This window comes from Mobula hypostoma, chromosome 11 (assembly GCF_963921235.1).
Source record: "Mobula hypostoma chromosome 11, sMobHyp1.1, whole genome shotgun sequence".
Lineage (NCBI taxonomy): Eukaryota > Metazoa > Chordata > Chondrichthyes > Myliobatiformes > Myliobatidae > Mobula > Mobula hypostoma.
The window spans coordinates 53,579,333-53,596,755 of record NC_086107.1 but is presented as its reverse complement, the minus strand read 5'-3'; positions in this window follow the sequence as shown (position 1 = coordinate 53,596,755).

Sequence of the window (17,423 nt, the reverse complement as noted above, 5' to 3'; positions counted from 1 at the left end):
CCCCATACCTCCCACCCGGTCCACCTCCAAGGGTGTATGTAATACTTTGTTTAGTGCTTTTGTCTAATCTGTAAACCAAGTTGGGTATATGCAGAAAATGTGACATTAAAATATGTACTTAGAATAAAAAACTGACTGCATGATACTATAATATAATATAAGTACATATTTTAAAACTTTAAGCAAGTCTACAGGGACGTTGGCCTCATCATGTAGGACATCAATAGAGTAGCTCCTTAGCAGCTAGCCAGCTAGTTTAAATAATGTTAGCTACGCTAATGAACAAATGACACCTGTTAACTCACTTGGACATGTCTTTTACATTTTAACGCACCATGGACAATCGAAAAGTCACTGTTGCAAACAGTGCAGTGAGCAACACTGTCATTAATTTTGAGGTTGACTGTAAAGCCCACCACGGAGAAAATTGATAGGTCTACTTAGCACGAAGGGAGACCAATCAGGATGCTTCCTGTCGCTCTCGCTCTTCCTCTCCCTCTCAAAAAAATTGATTTCCGGGATATTGTATATAATTTGCGGGTGTCAGGGAGCTGCCATCAATATGCGGGAGACTTCCAGAACTGCCGGGAGAGATGGGATGTCTGAACAATGGTTGTGTCATCAACAAATTTATAGATGGCATTTGAGCTATACCTAGCCAAATAGTCATGGGTATAGAGAATGTAGAGCAGTGGGCTAAGCACACACCCCTGAGGTGCGCCAGTGTTGATTGTCAGCGAGGAGAAGAATTTATTACCAATTTGCACACATTGTGGTCTTCTGGTTAGGAATTTGAGGATCCAATTGCAGAGGGAGGTACAGAGGCCCAGGTTCTATAGCTTATCAATCAGGACCCTGGGAATGATGGTTTTAAAAGCTGAGCTATAGTCAATGAACAGCATCCTGACATAGTTGTTTGAATTGTCCAGGTGATCTAAGGCTGTGTGAAGAGCTGTTGAGATTGCATCTGCCATTGATCTATTGTGGCAATAGGCAAATTGCAGTGGGTCCAGGTCCTTGCTGAGACAGAAGTTGATTCTAGTCATGACCAACCTCTCAAAGCAGTTCATCACTGGAGATGTGAGTGTGACTGGACAATAGTCATTAAGGCAGCTCACACAACACTTCTTAGGCACTGGTTTAATTGTTGCCTTTTTGAAGCAGGTGGGAACGTGATTTTAGCAGTGAGAGGTTAAAAATGTCCTCGAATACTTCTGCCAGTTGGATGGCACAGGTTTTTAGAGTCTTACCAGGTACTCCATCAGGGCCTGTCGCCTTGTGAAGGTTCACCCTTCTGAAAGACAGCCTGACATTAGCCTCGGGGACAGAGATCACAGGGTCACTATGTGCGGCAGGGATCTTCGCAGCTGTAGTTATATTCTCCCTTTCAAAGTGGGCATAGAAGGTGTTGAGTTCATCTGGCAGTGAAGCATTGCTGCCATGCATGCTATTGGGATTCGCTTTGTAGGAAGTAATGTCCTGCAAGCCCTGCAGAGTTGTCGTCCATCCAATGTCACCTCTAACCTTGCTTGGAATTGTTTCTTTGCTCTTGAAATAGCCCTCTGCAAATCACACCCGGTTTTCTGGTACAGACCTGGGTCACCAGACTTGAATGCCACAGATCTAGCCTTCAGCAGACGACAAACCTCCTGGTTCATCAGTGGCTTTTGGTTTGAGAATGTGCACCAAGTTTTTGTAGACACACACTCACGCACACAGGTTTTAATGAAGTTGGGAACAACTGCGGCACACTTATCCAGATTCGAAGATGAACCCCTGAATGCAGTCCAGTTCACTGATTCAAAGCAGTCCTGTAAATGCTTCTTTGCTTCCCTTGTCCATCCTTTCTGGGTCTCACTACAGGTGCTGCAGTCTTCAGTCTCTGCCTATACTCAGGGAATAGAAGTACAGCCAGGTGATCAGACTTTCTGAAGTGTGAGTGTGGAATAGCACGGTAGGCATTCTTAATGGTGATGTAACAGTGGTCCGGTGTGTTGTTTCCTCTGATATTGCAAGTGAACTGTTGATGGTAATTATTCAGTGACATTTTCAAGCTGGCCTGGTTAAAATCCTCCAAAATGATGGAGAAGGCGTCAGGATGTGCTGTTTTTTGCGTGTTGATCACATTGCTCAGATCATCTAGAGCCTGTTTGACATTGGCCTGAGGTGGAATGTACATCACTACCTCTGATTCCACATGACTTTTTCTCCTTGCAAACAATTTATGCCTCCATGTATCTCTAATCCTACTGAAATCCTGTATGTCATTTCTAGGCGGGAGGAGAGAGAGCAGCGCACCGCACGTGCGCAGCCCTCCGGTGAAAAATGATATCGTATCCGTTAAATAGGGGCCATGGACAATTCTGATTTGATGGAGAAGGACGTGAAAGCACAGAGGAACATCTGGAGACATTTCTGAAATGCTCGTTCGTTGCTGCCATTACTGCGTGTTCGGGAATCTTTCGGAGGGTAGGCCTCAAAATCCCTGGCTTTGCCTGCTGTTGGTGACCGAGATTGAGGTTGAGTCGCTCGGACAGAGATGGCGCTTGGTACTCGGTGTCAGAGAGCTGATTCAGAGGCTTGAAGTTTTCGGATGACTCAGAGACGGATTGTGGTCGGGCATGGCAGGGAGAGTTTTTCTTCCTTCTCCCGTCTGTGTGAGATGTGGGACATTTGAGAGACTTTGAACTTTTACTGTGCTCATGGACTTCATCAAGTTATGGTATTGTTGCACTGTTGTAACTATATGTTATAATTAGGTGGTTTTGTCAATTTTTTCAGTCTTGGTCTGTCCTGTGTTTTGTGATATCACGCCGGAGGAAATATTGTATCATTTCTTAATGCATGCATTACTAAATGACAATAAAAGAGGACTGCGTGTCCTCATAATCTAGTTCTTTAGTAGGTCTTTTCCGTCATTTGAAATAATAATGTCACTGTCAGTGCATGTTTTGTTTTTCAGTTTATGTTCTGCTCCTGAGCCCAGTTGCATTTTCAGCTTTTCAGCCTGTCCATCTGCAGCCATCTCAGTCTTTTCAGACCAAAATCACCTCTTTTTTGCCATTTGCTTCTACATCTCTCAGTATTTCCAGTTCATTAACTGACCTCTTTCTTTAACCTCCTATTTTTCTTTCTCTCTGACACTCTATCCTTATATCTTAAGTTTTGACTCTCTCTCTGAAATTGCAATTTTTTTTTGGGGGGGTGTTTTCTTGTTTTTTAATAACTTGTGCAGCAGAAACTTGTAGCAGGGCAAATATTAATCTTCTTGATTAAGAATGATGACGTGTATAAATTGGCTGTTAAAGATGCTAAACTGTGTGTATACCAGCAAGGAAGTTGGTTATGATATTCGCATTCAGAGAAATATTTGCGTGCAATTGAACTAATAAAGTCCCTGAGAGATTAACTGGTTGGGTTGATAAGTAATTAACCAACAAATGAAATTCTATGTATAAGGCGAAATGTACCTGGACGAGCCTTTCAGAGAAAAGAAGGATGAGAAAAGCAGAATGAGTAAGTGAGGTGGAACAATAGGACTCAGCACCTCCCTCTTACCTTCCTGACCAACAGACCACAATCAGGCAGCAGCACTTCTTCCAGGACTATTCTTAATATCAATGCCCCACAAGACCTCTTTTTAATTTACTCTGTATGCACTCGTGACTGTGTGGCCAAATTCTGCTCTTACCCCATTTACAAGTTTGTAGATGACACATCTCAGTAACAGGAAAGAAAGTGAGCTCCTAGTAGCATGAAGTCAAGACAGTAATGTCAGCAAAACAAAAGAGCTGGTCATTGATTTCAGGAAGCAGGGCAGAGTACACGCCCTTGTCTGTATCAGTGGTGCCGAGGTGGAGTGGTGTAAATATCACCAACAACTTGTCCAGGTCCAAGCACATGAACGTTGTGGCCAAGAGAGCATATCAGCGACTCTACTTCCTCAGAAGGTTAAGGCAGAAACCCTCATCAACTTTCACTAAGCACTGTGGAGAGTATCTGATCTGCATGCATCACATCTTGATGTGGCGGCTGCCCTGTCCAAGACCGCAAGAAATTGCAGAGATTTATGAATACAGCTCCGTTGATCATGAAAACCCAGCTTGTTGTTCTTAACTACAAAACATTTAACTAGTTCAAAGGAAGACATGAGAGTCCGAATTGTGAGTCTAACTTTGTGTTTACTTTAAGCAAGGCACGCACGTATCACGGGGTACTGTGATGATGTATGCAATTCATGCATTTATACATATAATCTGCAATGAATTATTTAAACGAACAGGAAGGCTTTATCAACCAATATATGTATAAGATTACTCAAATATTATTGAAATATTAAATACCCTTCACTGTGTCAATCTACACCCACTGCTGCCTTTAGAAGGCAGTCAACATAATCAAGGCCCCCTCCCTTCTGGGTCGTTCCCCTCCCATGGGGCAGAAGACACAAAAGCTTGAGAGCACAATCTACCAGGCTCAAGGAAGGCTTCTACCCTGCTGTTATAAGACTTTTGAACAGGCCACTTGTATGCTAAAGATGAACTCTTGATCTTCCAGTCTGCCTTGTCATCGCCCTTGCACGGCCCATGTCTACTTGTAGCTGCAGTTTGCCTCTCGATGCAATCTCACTGGCTCTCCAATGAGCCTTGGATCACCTGGGCAATAGTAATACTGCTATAGTGATAGTATACAATAGTCAGGCTACTGTTTATTGACTACAGCTCAAAATTCCTCACAGTCATACCCTCTGTTCTAATCAATAAGATCCAAAACCTGCACCTCCCTCTGCAACTGGATGCTTGACTGCCTCACCAGGAGACCACAGTCTGTGCACATCAGAAATATCATCTCCTCCTCGCTGGCAATCGACACCAGCGCACCTCAAGGGTGTGTGCTTAGCCTACTGCTATTCTCTCCTTTGCTCTCAACGTCAGTAACAGCAAGGAATTGATTGTGGACTTCAGGATGGGGTAATTGAGGGAACACACACTAGACTTCAAGGGATCAGAAGTGGAAAGGGTGAGTAGTTTCAAGTTCCTGGCTGTCAGCATCTCTGGGGATCTATCCTGGACCCAACTATATTGATGCAGCTATAAAGAAGACACAGCTGTGGATATATTTCATTAGGAGTTTGAGGAGAATTGGCACATCACCAAAGACACTTGCAAATTTCTACAGATGTACCTTGGAGAGCATTCTAACTGGTTGCATCATCGTCTGGTATTGAGGGGCCTCAGAACAGGATTCGAGATAGTTGCAGAAAGTTGTAAGCACAGCCAACTCTATCAAGGGCACTTAGCCTCCCCAGCATTGAGGACAACTTCAAAAGGTGATTCCTCAAAAAGGTGGCAGCCATTATAAAGGATCCCCATCACCAACATATGACATGGCACATAATGAATGAATGAAATAGTAAGGAACTCCATGGCAAGAAAGATTAATACTATCTTAAAGAGATTTCAAATGAATGCTACAGTGAGAGATCTGATGTGATATGATCTATGATGCTATCTGTGGGAAGCAGTGGCTTGGTGTTCATTGTTAATATTCTTGATGAACATGATTATGAGCCCTGAAACATTCATTGCTGTGATAAAAGTAGAACTTCCTCATTTTAAATCACACATAGTATATCTTGACTGATATGAAAAATAAAGCTTTTTGCATTTAACTTAGTAAAGATGAAAGAAGTAACAAATTGAATAATTTTGAAAAGATGTAATGTGAACATAATTATGAAAATGAGGAATTACGTTCTATAAATGTAAAATTGATGAGTTATGGTGATGGTAAACAGGAGATTGCTGACAGGTTTCTTCAAAAGTAGAGGAGCTGCAGGTTTATTTGTATTAGTGCAGAAATTGAATTGAAGTGGAGAAGCCTGTTTATCATAGAATCTTTGCACATTGCTGAGAAAAATTAGAAATTGGTAGATAATAAGATGTTGCAATACGTCACTTAGAACGTGACAAATAGATAAAAGCAGGTTGCCAAGGTTGTTATCAGACTTTGGCCAGTCCTGGCCTGTAACATAAGATTATAAGAACTAGAAGTAGGAATAGGTCATAATTCTCCTCGTGCTTCATCTGTCTTACAATAAGAACATAGTTGATCTTTTGCCTCAGGACCACTTCTTGTGAAAACTTTTGATACCCATTGATTTCCAGAATATCCAAATATCTATCAATCATGAACTATCATAAACTAGTATGATAGAGCTGAGGATGAGCCAGCAGGTTCACAAGTAGATGATGAGTGTAACACGGGTGTAAGGAAGGACAAGCCAATGATTGGGTACAAATGCAGACAGAGCAAAGAGTAAAATTGTATTAAAATTCAAAAGGGCGAAGAATGCAGGACTGAAGGTGCTGTATTTAAATGCACATAGCATTTGGAATAAGGTGGACAAACATGTGGCGCGATTAGAGATTATGATGTGGGCATCACTGAGCTGTAGCTGAAAGAAAGTTATAGTTGGGAGTTTAACATCAAAGGATATACTTCGTATTGCAAGGACTGGCAGGAAGGCATAGGTGGTGGTGTGGCCCTGCTGGTAAGAGATGGAATTACATCTTTAGAAAGAGGTAATATAGGGTCAGAGAATGTTGAATCTTTGTGAGTGGAGTTAACAAACTGCAAGGGTTAAAACAAAAACATCATGGGAATTCTATATAGATCTCCAAATAGTAGTCAAGATGTGGGATTGAGATTGCAATGGAAGCTGAAAGAGACATGAAATAAGGGTAATGTCACAATTGTAATGGGGGACTTCAATATGCAAGGGCATTGGAAAAATCAGGTCAGTGTTGGATTGCAAGAGAGGGAAATTGCTGAATACCTAAGAGATGGCTTTTTAGAACAGCTTGTGCTTGAGACTACTAAGGGAAAGGCTATCTTAGATTGGGTGTTGTGTAATAACCCAGATCTTATTAGGGAGCTTAATGTAAAGGAACCCTTAGGAGACAAAGATCATAATATGATTGAATTCACACTGCAATTTGAGAGGGAGAAGCATAAGTCACACGTATGAGTATCCTAATGGAATAAAAGGAATTACAGAGGCCTGAGAGAGGAGCTTACCCAGGTGAATTGGAGGAGGATACTGGCAGGGCTGATGGTGGAGCAGAGGTATCGAGGTGTCTGGGAATAGTTCATAAGATGCAAGACAGATATGTCCCACAGAAGAAGTTTTCAAATGGCAAGGGTAGATAACCGTAGCTGCCAAGGGAAGTTAAGGACTGTATAAAATCCAAGGAAAGGACATATAAGGTAGCAAAAGTGAGTGGGAAGATGGATGATTGGGAAGCTTTTAAAATCCAGCAAAAGGCAATTAAAAAGCCATAAGAAGGGAAAAGATGAAATATGAGGGCAAACTAGCCAATAATATAAAGCAGGATACTAAAAAATTCTTTCGGTTATATAAAGAGTAAAAGGAAGGTGAGAGTTGATATTGGACCACTGGAAAATGATGCTGGTGAGGTAGTAATGGGAACAAAGAAGTGGCAGATGAACTTAATGAGTACTTTGCATCAGTCTTCACTGTGGAAGACACTAGTAGTGTGCCAGAGGTCTGTGAGTGTCAGGGAGCAGGACTAAGTGTCATTGCTATTACAAAGGAAAAAGTGCTAGGCAAACTCAAAGGTCTTAAGGTGGATAAGTTACCTGGACCAGATGGACTACATCCCAGGGTCCTGAAAGAGGTTGCTGGGATGTCCTTATATGAAAAATGGATCGATTTTTAGTGAGAAAACGACCTCATCCAGAGGAATCACTGGTGTCTCAGCCTGAGCCTGTCTTAATTGAAAGTGACATGCAGAAAGAAGTGGGGATGAGGACGACAGCAGTTCATCAAAAGAGTGTGAGGGCGAAGTAGAGGAATAAGAAATGGAGCAGGATTCGGAAGAGAACGTGGATGAAGCTGCTCTTAGTGCTAGTGGGAATACTGTTAGCGATGTTAGCCAGCAGCCTGAGGAAGGACCCCATTGGCCAGCATTGAAAAAGTATCCTTCGCTGCTCGCAACAGTCTGGCAATCAGCAAAGGAGTTTTATTCATGGCTGGTTTGACTGGCTGGAATATTCGATCACGAAAGATACTACGTTCTGCTTCGCACGCAGGCACTTCATGTGTGGAGGACATGGGTTCCATTCTGAGTCTACCTACATTGTCACTGGTTACTGCAACTGGCGGAAAGCTACACAGCTTTCAAAACCCACCATGTAAGTGCAGCTCATAAGTTTGCTATGGAGGCATGGGCCGAATTCAGATTGAGAAAATAAGATGGTCCAAGATTGGGAAATATGCTTGATAAAGGACATGCAAAGATTGTCCAAGAAAATCGTGAGTATATGAGAGCAGTGGTTGAGTCTCTACGCTATACTGCGTGCTAAGGCATTGCCCAGTGAGGACACCAGGAGGATGATGGATCTGGCAACAGGAGAAACTTTGTTGAGTTGCTCAGTATAATTGGACAGTTTGATAAGATTGCAGCTAAAAAAATAGAGGACAATCCTGGAAATGCAAAAAAACACCCATCACAATATCCAAAATGAAATTATGGGTATTATGGCAGATATGGTCAGACATCAAATAAGTGCAGAAGTCAAGGAGGCTGGACATTTTTCCATCATGGTGAATGAAAGTAAAGACTTGAGTAAAAAGGAACAAATGTCAGTGGTGGTGTGGTATTTGAATAACAAAACAGTGCTTGAAGAATTCTTGCACTTCACTCCAGCAAAAGGGTTGGACGCAGAGTCTTCTTAAAAGCATTGAACAGACACTCACCCAGTGTGTTATTGATAAGAACGTATGTATAGGTCAGTGTTATGATGGGGCGGCAGTGATGTCCGGGTGAAATAATGGGGTACAAGAGAGGTTCAAGAAAGTGGTCCCACAGACATTATATATACATTGCCATGCTCACAGACTTAACCTTGTTTTAGTGGATGTTGTGAGCAATGTACAAGTGGGCAGGTGAGTTTTTTGAAACTGTGCAGCTGCTTTACAACTTCTTTTCAAACTCTGTTGCCCACGATCTTTTCATGAAGAAACAGAGAGAACTGGAATCAACTGCACAGCCCGTGGAGTTGAAGAAATTGTCAGGTACACGTTGGGCATGGCAGTATACAGCTTTGTGGGCTATAAGGAAATCACTCCCTGCCATTCTAGCTATACCACAGGATATTATGGGTCAACCAAATGCATGGAGGAGGCCAGAGCTGTAAATGGATTGATTGACGAGCAGTTTGCTTTACTTCTCACTCTGTTTGAGGATTTATTCCGAGTCACCAAGTTCACGTCAGACCAGCTACAATCTCCCAGTTTGGAGCTTTCATCCACTGTGGACTTGGCTAAGTCTGTTACCAATGCACTCTCAGCAAAACAGAGAGAGGAATCATGGAGTGAAATTCAGGCAAGAAAGAGGGACCTGTGCATCAAGGCCGGTATACAGAGCAGACCACATGAAAGGAGACAGGCCCAGCCACACCACTGCCTACATGATTTTGTTGTTGAGGCCCAAACTGAATGTACACCTGTCACATCCCCTGATGACCTTCGCAAGCACTGTTTCTATCCGGTTATAGACAGACTTCTGACTGAAATGAAAAGACGGTTCTCAATTGAGACTGGGGTTGTTCTGACTGGAGTCTCAGCATTGAGTTCCAAACACAAGTTCTTCCTGGACATGAATTGTCTTTGACCAATGGCCCAATACTATGGAGTGACTGAAGTGAACTTGACTGCAGAGCTACATCAGGTTCGGCGTCTGCTGGAAACAAAACAAAAGCAAGGACAGACAGTGAATGACACTGTGGAATTTCTAGCTCTATTGAGACCCTACCGTGACACATTTATAGATTTATACAAACTAATCTGCATATCACTGACTCTACCTGTGACATCTGTCTCATGCAAACGGAGTTTCTCTTGCCTCAGACACCTGAAAAACTACCTAAGGAATAGCAGCAGCGATGCTCGGAACAGCAACTTGGCCCTGTTGGTCATAAACAGCTGGAGGACCAAAGCACTTGACATCCAGAAAATCATTGATGCTTTCGCCACCAATCACAACAACAGATGGATTGTGCTTCTCTGAAAACATCAATGGTGAGTGCAGTTGATTTTTTTTTTAAATTTGGGGCAAGACTAATGCTGATTATTATTATTATTTTGTGGTGGATACCCCATAGTCCTTATGTTTCCTGCAAATCCCAAAATATCACATTTACTGCTAATAAGCCTACTGGTTTTGCTTAGACTTCCAAGCGGTGATTCTGTTGATTTTTGTTTTAAATTCAGTAGCCGAATTAATTTAGGTATTGCACTGTCAGAGTACGATTTGTCCAGCTCCTGGTAAAGCCTTGCATCTGTTGTTTGCCCTATTTGACTTTAGTAACAGTGTATCTTTTGGCATTTTCTGTCTATGTAATGCGAATAGCAGTGAACATTGTGGGTTAGTGTTGTGTTTTTCGGTTGAAAAGCACACATTTGACGCTGATTGCGGGATTGGTGCGTGATTCACGTTGTGCACTGTGGGTCGGATGCTCTGTTGGTTTGTTTGTTTATGCTCTGTGTAGTCTGGGTTGTCTCTGATGCTGTTGACACTGTCATAGTTCACTTCTATATTATATCTATCAATTGCTGTTGCTTGTGAATCAACAGAGGCATTTATATTAGGCACATAATGCTTGAAACTGACTTTTGAACGCCACTCGTCTGGCCTTGCGAATACATATTACCATACGGTACATCCCTCAGCACCATCACTGAATAATTCAGCCCCACTGTAGCACCAGCAAGAAAAAATCTCTGGCGCCGCTGCTGGTTGGTTACCAGTGGAGTTCCACAGGGTTCGGTGTTGGGACTGCTGCTTTTTACGATGTATGTCAATGATTTGGACTACAGTATTAATGGATTTGTGGCTATGATACAAAGATAGGTAGAGGAGTGAGTAGTGTTGAGGAAACACTAAGCCTGCAGAGAGACTTAGATAGTTTAGGGGAATGGGCAAGTAAGTGGCAAATGAAATACAATGTTGGAAGGTGTACGGTCATGCACTTTGGTAGAAGTAATAAATGGGCAGACTATTATTTAGATGGGGAGAGAATTCAAAATGCAGATATGCAGAGGGCCTTAGGAGACCTTGTGCAAGATAGCCTGAAGGTTAACCTCCAGGTTGAGTCGGTTGTGAAGAATGCGAATGCAATGTTGGCATTCATTTCTAGAGATATAGAATATAAGAGCAGGGATATGACGTTGAGGCTCTATAAGGCACTCGTGAGACTACACTGTGGAGTTTGTTGGCACGAGCAGCTGTGGAGGCCAAGTCATTGGGTATATTTAAGGCAGAGATAGATAGGTTCTTGATTAGCCAGGGTATCAAAGGGAATGGGGAGAAGGCAGGGGAGTGAGGATGACAGGAAGAATTGGATCAGCCCATGACTGAATGGTGGAGCAGATTCAATGGGCTGAATAGCCTACTTCTGCTCCTATATCTTATGGTCTTATGGTAAAGTTGTTGAAAGTAAAATCAAACACACAGTGGAGGATTTAAAGTGAGAGTAGTCTAATTGGATAAGTGGAACAGCAAAGTCCTTCAGGTTGTTTTGGCAGGGGGTGTGGGGGCTGCCACTACCTATTAAATGCACCTCAGATAGCCTCTGTCAATGAAATCCAGTTCTGGCCTTCACACATGGCTTAGCTACTAAGCTAAGTGGAACAATTTCTACTAACAGGAGAAGGGGCAAAGGGTTACTGGTGCTTTAAAACCATTCGCTTTGGGCAGATGGGGCTCATCAACCGTGGTTGGCAGCTCATCCAGGAAAAGGAACTCTCTGACCTGAAACCTCCCTGCAGCTATACCCACCCATGGGGAAGTCTTCGGGAAACTTCAGGAGCTGGAGTCCCCCGGGCAGTGCTACACTGAGTTCAATGCTGACTGGTAACTCCTGTGATGCTGCTGGTACCAAACTCCAAACTGTATCGACCTCTGCCGTTCCTTTGGATTCATCAATTGCATGGAGTGGAGGAGGGGGGTGAGCCCACTGCATGGGCACCAGCTTGCTCTGCATATCATACTGCCCTGGCTTGCATATACGGTTATGTGTCAGGGAAACAGCGAGGACACAGCATCTATGGTTGAACCCAACCAACCGAGGGCCTCCAAATACTAATGGGGAGATGATGGGGACATAAAAATCACAAGTGAAACTCAGAAAAATATTTTGAGCAGATTACTGGGCTACCTAATACTTACAAGCAAATATCCTACCTAGTTTCTTTCTGAGGCTCTAGAACTAGTAGGCCTGTGTCCAATTTGGCTGTCTTTTTAAATCTACATTAGTTTTCCATTCAGTTGCTTCCAAAGCTAATTTATAACATTTCTGCATCTGAAAATACTGTTTATATTTTATATGTTGACAGTCTTAATCTTAGAAAGAAAGACAATCTTAATTATAGACTACTTCTATCTTCATTGATTCCTACACAAAATGGAAGAGTTCTCAAACATTTAACTGAAAATCCTATAAGGTCTCATTGCAACTTTTTGTCTTACAGTTTTCTTCCTCAATAAGACTCCAAAGGATGGTCATACTTCCCCATAGCGTAGCCCTCTTAGATCAGGATTCAGACTGAAAGTCCTCCCTTCAAATACCCTACATCTTTCTTGTAATGCAAAACCAAACTGGAACATGGGGTCCCAAACAATTAGTAAGGCACATGGTATGCACACCTTTAATGCATGAAGAGTCAAATGCACGAATAAAGGCATCTTCCTGAAATTATATAGAACAATGGCGAGTCTGCGGAAGAAATATTGTGCTTAGGTCTGGTTTCTCTATTTAGAGAAAGAAAATATGCAAAAGTGGAAGTGCAATGAAGATTCTGGGAGAAGGGAGGTTTATTGCATCTGCAGAGATTAAGCGGACTTATCTTGTGAGCTTAGAAGAATGAGAGGTGATCTAATTGAAACATAATAAATTCTCGTGGAGCTATAAACAGTAAAACCAAGGTCACAATTTTGAAATAATGTATCAATTGTTCAGGACTGAAAATGAAACTAATTTCTTCAGAGAGTGCAAATTGTTGGAGTTCTCTGCCCAAGAGTGCTACAGTGTCTCAGTCCATAAGACGTAGGAGCAGAATTAGGCCATTCAGCCCATTGAGTCTGCTCCATGGCTGATCCCAGATCCCACTCAACCCCATACAGCTAACTTCTCGTCATACCCTTTGAAGTCCTAAATGATCAGGAAGCTCTCAAATTTCTCAGCAGAGCATTCCACAGATTCACTACTCTCTGGCTAAAACGATTCCTCCTTACCTCTGTTCTAAAAGGTCGCACCTCAGTTTTTAGTCTGTACCGTCTAGTTCTTGATACCCCCACCATATGAAACATCCTCTCCATATCCACCTTATCTAGTCCCTTCAACATTCAGTAGGTTTCAATGAGATCCCCCCTATTTTTCTTAATTCCAGTGAGTGCAGGTCCAAAGCTGCCAAACGGTCCTCATATGTTAACCCCTTCATTCCCAGAATCATCCTCGTGAACTTCCTCTGGACTCTTTCCAAGAACTACACCTCCTTTCTGAGGTATGAAGTCCAAAACTGTTGACAATACTCCAAGTGTGGCCTGACTAGTGGTAATAAAGCTTCAGCATTATTTCCTTATTTTTATATTCTATTTCCCTTGAAATAAATGCTAACATTGCATTTGCCTTCTTTACCACAGACCCAACCTGTAAATTAACTTTCTGATAGTTTTGCATGAGGACTGCGAATTCCCTCTGCACCTCTGATGTTTGAATTTTCTCCCCATTTAAATAATAGTCTGCACTATTGTTCTTTTTACCAAAATTCAAAATCATACATTTTGAAGTGCAGAAAATAATGCACATGCCAGGCCCATGCTAGCTTGTAAAAGCACAATGTGTGTGTGTGTGTGTGTGTGTGTGTGTGTGTGTAGCATCCGTTAGTCTTGCGAGACCATGGATCTGTGCCTGGATGTATACTATCAATCTCTTGTGTGAGTGAGAGTAAGTGACATCACCACCTTAAGTGACCTTAGATCAGTTTAACTGATCTGAGGACAGCAACTGCAAGACATTGACAATGAACGAATAAGCAGAAGTGTAGAGTGGCCCTGACCTTAGACCAGCACAGAGTTTATAACTTTATTGCTGTGTGAGTGCTGTGGTAATTGGGGGCGCTGTTTCACTAGATCAACTGGAGAAACAAGTTGTATTCAATCCTATACAGAGAGAAAGCAAAGCAGCTGCAGTTTGTATGTTAAATTTCAGTTAATTTCTTGGTAGTGCTATGGTGGTGCTATTGTAATTTCTACTGGGGCTATAGCACCAGCTAGCACCACCTCAGCACCGTCCCTGTAACCTGCAGGCAGCCAGAATAGGATCCCTTTATACCCACTCTCTGTTTTCTGCCTACCAGCTAATGCTCCACCCATGCTTGTAACTTCCCTGTAGTTCCATGGACTCTTACCTTGTTAAGCAGCCTCATGTGCAGCACCTTGTCAAAGGCCTTTTGAAAATCCAAGTACACCACATCGACTGCATCTCCTTTGTCTACCCTGCTTGTAATTTCCTCAAAGAATTGCAGTAGGTTAGTCAGGCAGGATTTCCCTTTCAGGAAACCACGCTGGCTTTTGCCTATCTTGTTATGTGCCTCCAGGTACTCCATAATCTCATTCCTAACAATTGATTCCAACAACTTCCCAACCACTGATGTCAGACGAACAGGTCTATAGTTTCCTTTCTGCTGCCTCCCACCCTTCTTAAACAGTGGAGTAACATTTACAATTTTCCCAGTCATTTGGTACAATGCCAGAATCTATCAATTCTTAAAAGATCATTGTTAATGCCTCCACAATCTCTCCAACTACTTCCTTCAGAACCCGAGGGTGCATTCCATCAGGTGCAGGAGATTTAACCACCCTCAAACCATTAAGCTTCCGGAACACCTTCTCAGTTGTAATTTTCACTGGTCAAACTTCACTTCCCTGACACTCTTGAATATCCGCTATACTGCAGATGTCTTCCACTGTGAAGACTGATGCAAAATACTCATTCAGTTCCTCTGCCATCTCTGCGTCTCTCATTACAATATCTCCAGCATCATTTTGTATTGGTTCCATATCTACTCTCGACTCTCTTTTACCCATTATATACTTAAAAAAGCTTTTAGTATCTTCTTTGATATTAGTCACCAGCTTCCTCTCATAATTCATCTTCTCCTTCTGAATGACCTTCTTAGTTTCCTTCTTCAAGTTTTTAAAAGCTCCCCAGTCCTCTATCTTTCCTCTAGCTCTGGCTTCCTTGTATGCCCTCTCTTTTGCTTTTACTTGGCTCTGACTTCACTTGTCAGTCACCGTAGTGCCTTTCTTCCCTTTGAAAAATTCTTCTTATTTGGAATATATTTGTCTTGCACTTCCCTCATTTTTCACAGAAACTCCAGCCATTGCTGCTCTGCTGTCCTTCCTGCAAATGTCTCTTTCCAGTCAACGTCGGCCAGTTCCCCTCTCATGCCATTGTAATTTTCTCTATTCCACTGAAATACTGACACATTGGATTTTATTTTTTCCCTCTCAGCTTTCAATGTGAACTCGATCATATTGTGATCACTGTTCCCTAAGGGTTCCTTAACCTTAAGCTCTCTTATCAACACCGGATCATTGCACAACACCCAATCCAGCACAGCCGATTGCAAGTCATCCTTCAGAACGTCATTACACCTTTCCCCCAAATAGAGAAATTACAGCAAAAATATTAGTATTGTTTGCTACCTTCAATAGACGCTGCCCAACCTGCTGAGTTTCTCCAGCGTTTTATGTGTGTTGCTCTGGATTTCAGCATTTGCAGAATCTCTTGTGTTTAATTTTTTAAAAATCATTTCTTAAAGAAAAATATGCACTCTTAAGTGTATAGAACATGTTGTCTTCTTTCTCTGTATTTTGAATGAGTGGATCTTCCACATTATTTGAGTCTGAACCTGTATCTTTGTTCCTGCTCATTATTTTGTTATTATGTAACATAGTTACAAGTTAATCTTTGTGTTGTGGATGTTTATGAAAGTGTTTTTATATCCTTGCATTAAATGAAATTTATCCTCAGAATGCAGCCATGAATGGGCTAATGAGTTAATATCTCATGCCAACTGCTATTGTGCCAATCTTTACAACTCCATTCCCAGACCCACCTTCCACCAACTCACCAGTCATCAGGGACTCACCTCCGCTACTGAGCTGGTGAGAAGGGCTCTGGGGAAATTCAGACATGGAAAAGCATTGGGACCGGATGGTGCGAACGCCAAGGGCCTGAAGCAGTGTGCTGAGTTGCTGTGTGGAGCTCTCCAGCTCATTTTCAGTCTGAGTCGCAGCCTGGAAAGTGTCCCGACTGTGTAGAATACATCATGTGTGGTCCCAGTATCCAGGAAGGGCCAACTGAAAGTCTTGAATGACCTTCATCAGTAACCCTGACCTCACACATCATGAAGACTCTAGAGAGGCTGGTCCTGGCTCACCTTTGACCCCTGGTCTGATCAGCTCTCGATCCTCTGCAGTTTGCCTACCAGGAGCACATTGGAGTCGATGATGCTGTCATCTACCTGGTGAACAGAGCCTACACGCATCTGGATAAGCAGGGCAGCTCTGTGAGGATCATGCTTTTTAATTTTTTAATACCATACAGCCCACATTGCTTGGGGAAAAAGCTCCATTCAATGCAGGTTGGCACTTCCACTATAGCCTGTATAATGGACTACCTGACTGGCAGACCACAGTTGTGTGGCTTCAGAGTTGTGTGTCAGACATGGCTATACGCAGCACTGGAGACCCACAGTGAACTGTATTGGTTTCCTTCTTTACCCTGTATACCTCAGACTTTAGAAACAACACTGTCATCTGCAGAATTTTCTGATGACTCAGTAATAGCTGGGTGTATAAAGGGAGGATGGGAGGATGAGTACAGGGCCCTGGTGGAGGACTTTGTCAAATGGTGCAAGCTGAATCATCTGCAGCTTAACATCAGACAAAGGAGATGGTGATGGACTTTAGGAAGACTAAGCCTGCACTGTTCCCTGTTACTATTGATGGTGAGGATTGGATTTGGTGAGGACTACAAGTACCTGGGGGTGCACCTGGATGACAGACTCGAGTGGAGCACCAGCAAAAGCTGTGTACAAGAAGGGACAGAGTGACCTCTACTTCCTGAGGAGACTGAGGTCCTTTGGAGTATGCAGGCCTCGCCTTCACATGTTCTACCAGTCTGTTGTTCTCAGTACAATCTTCTATGTGGTGGTGTGCTGGGGCAATGGCATCATCACGGGTGATGCCAACAGGCCCAATAAACTGAGTAGAAAGGCTGGCTCTGTTATAGGATTCAAACTGGACACACTGGAGGCTGTGGTAGAACAA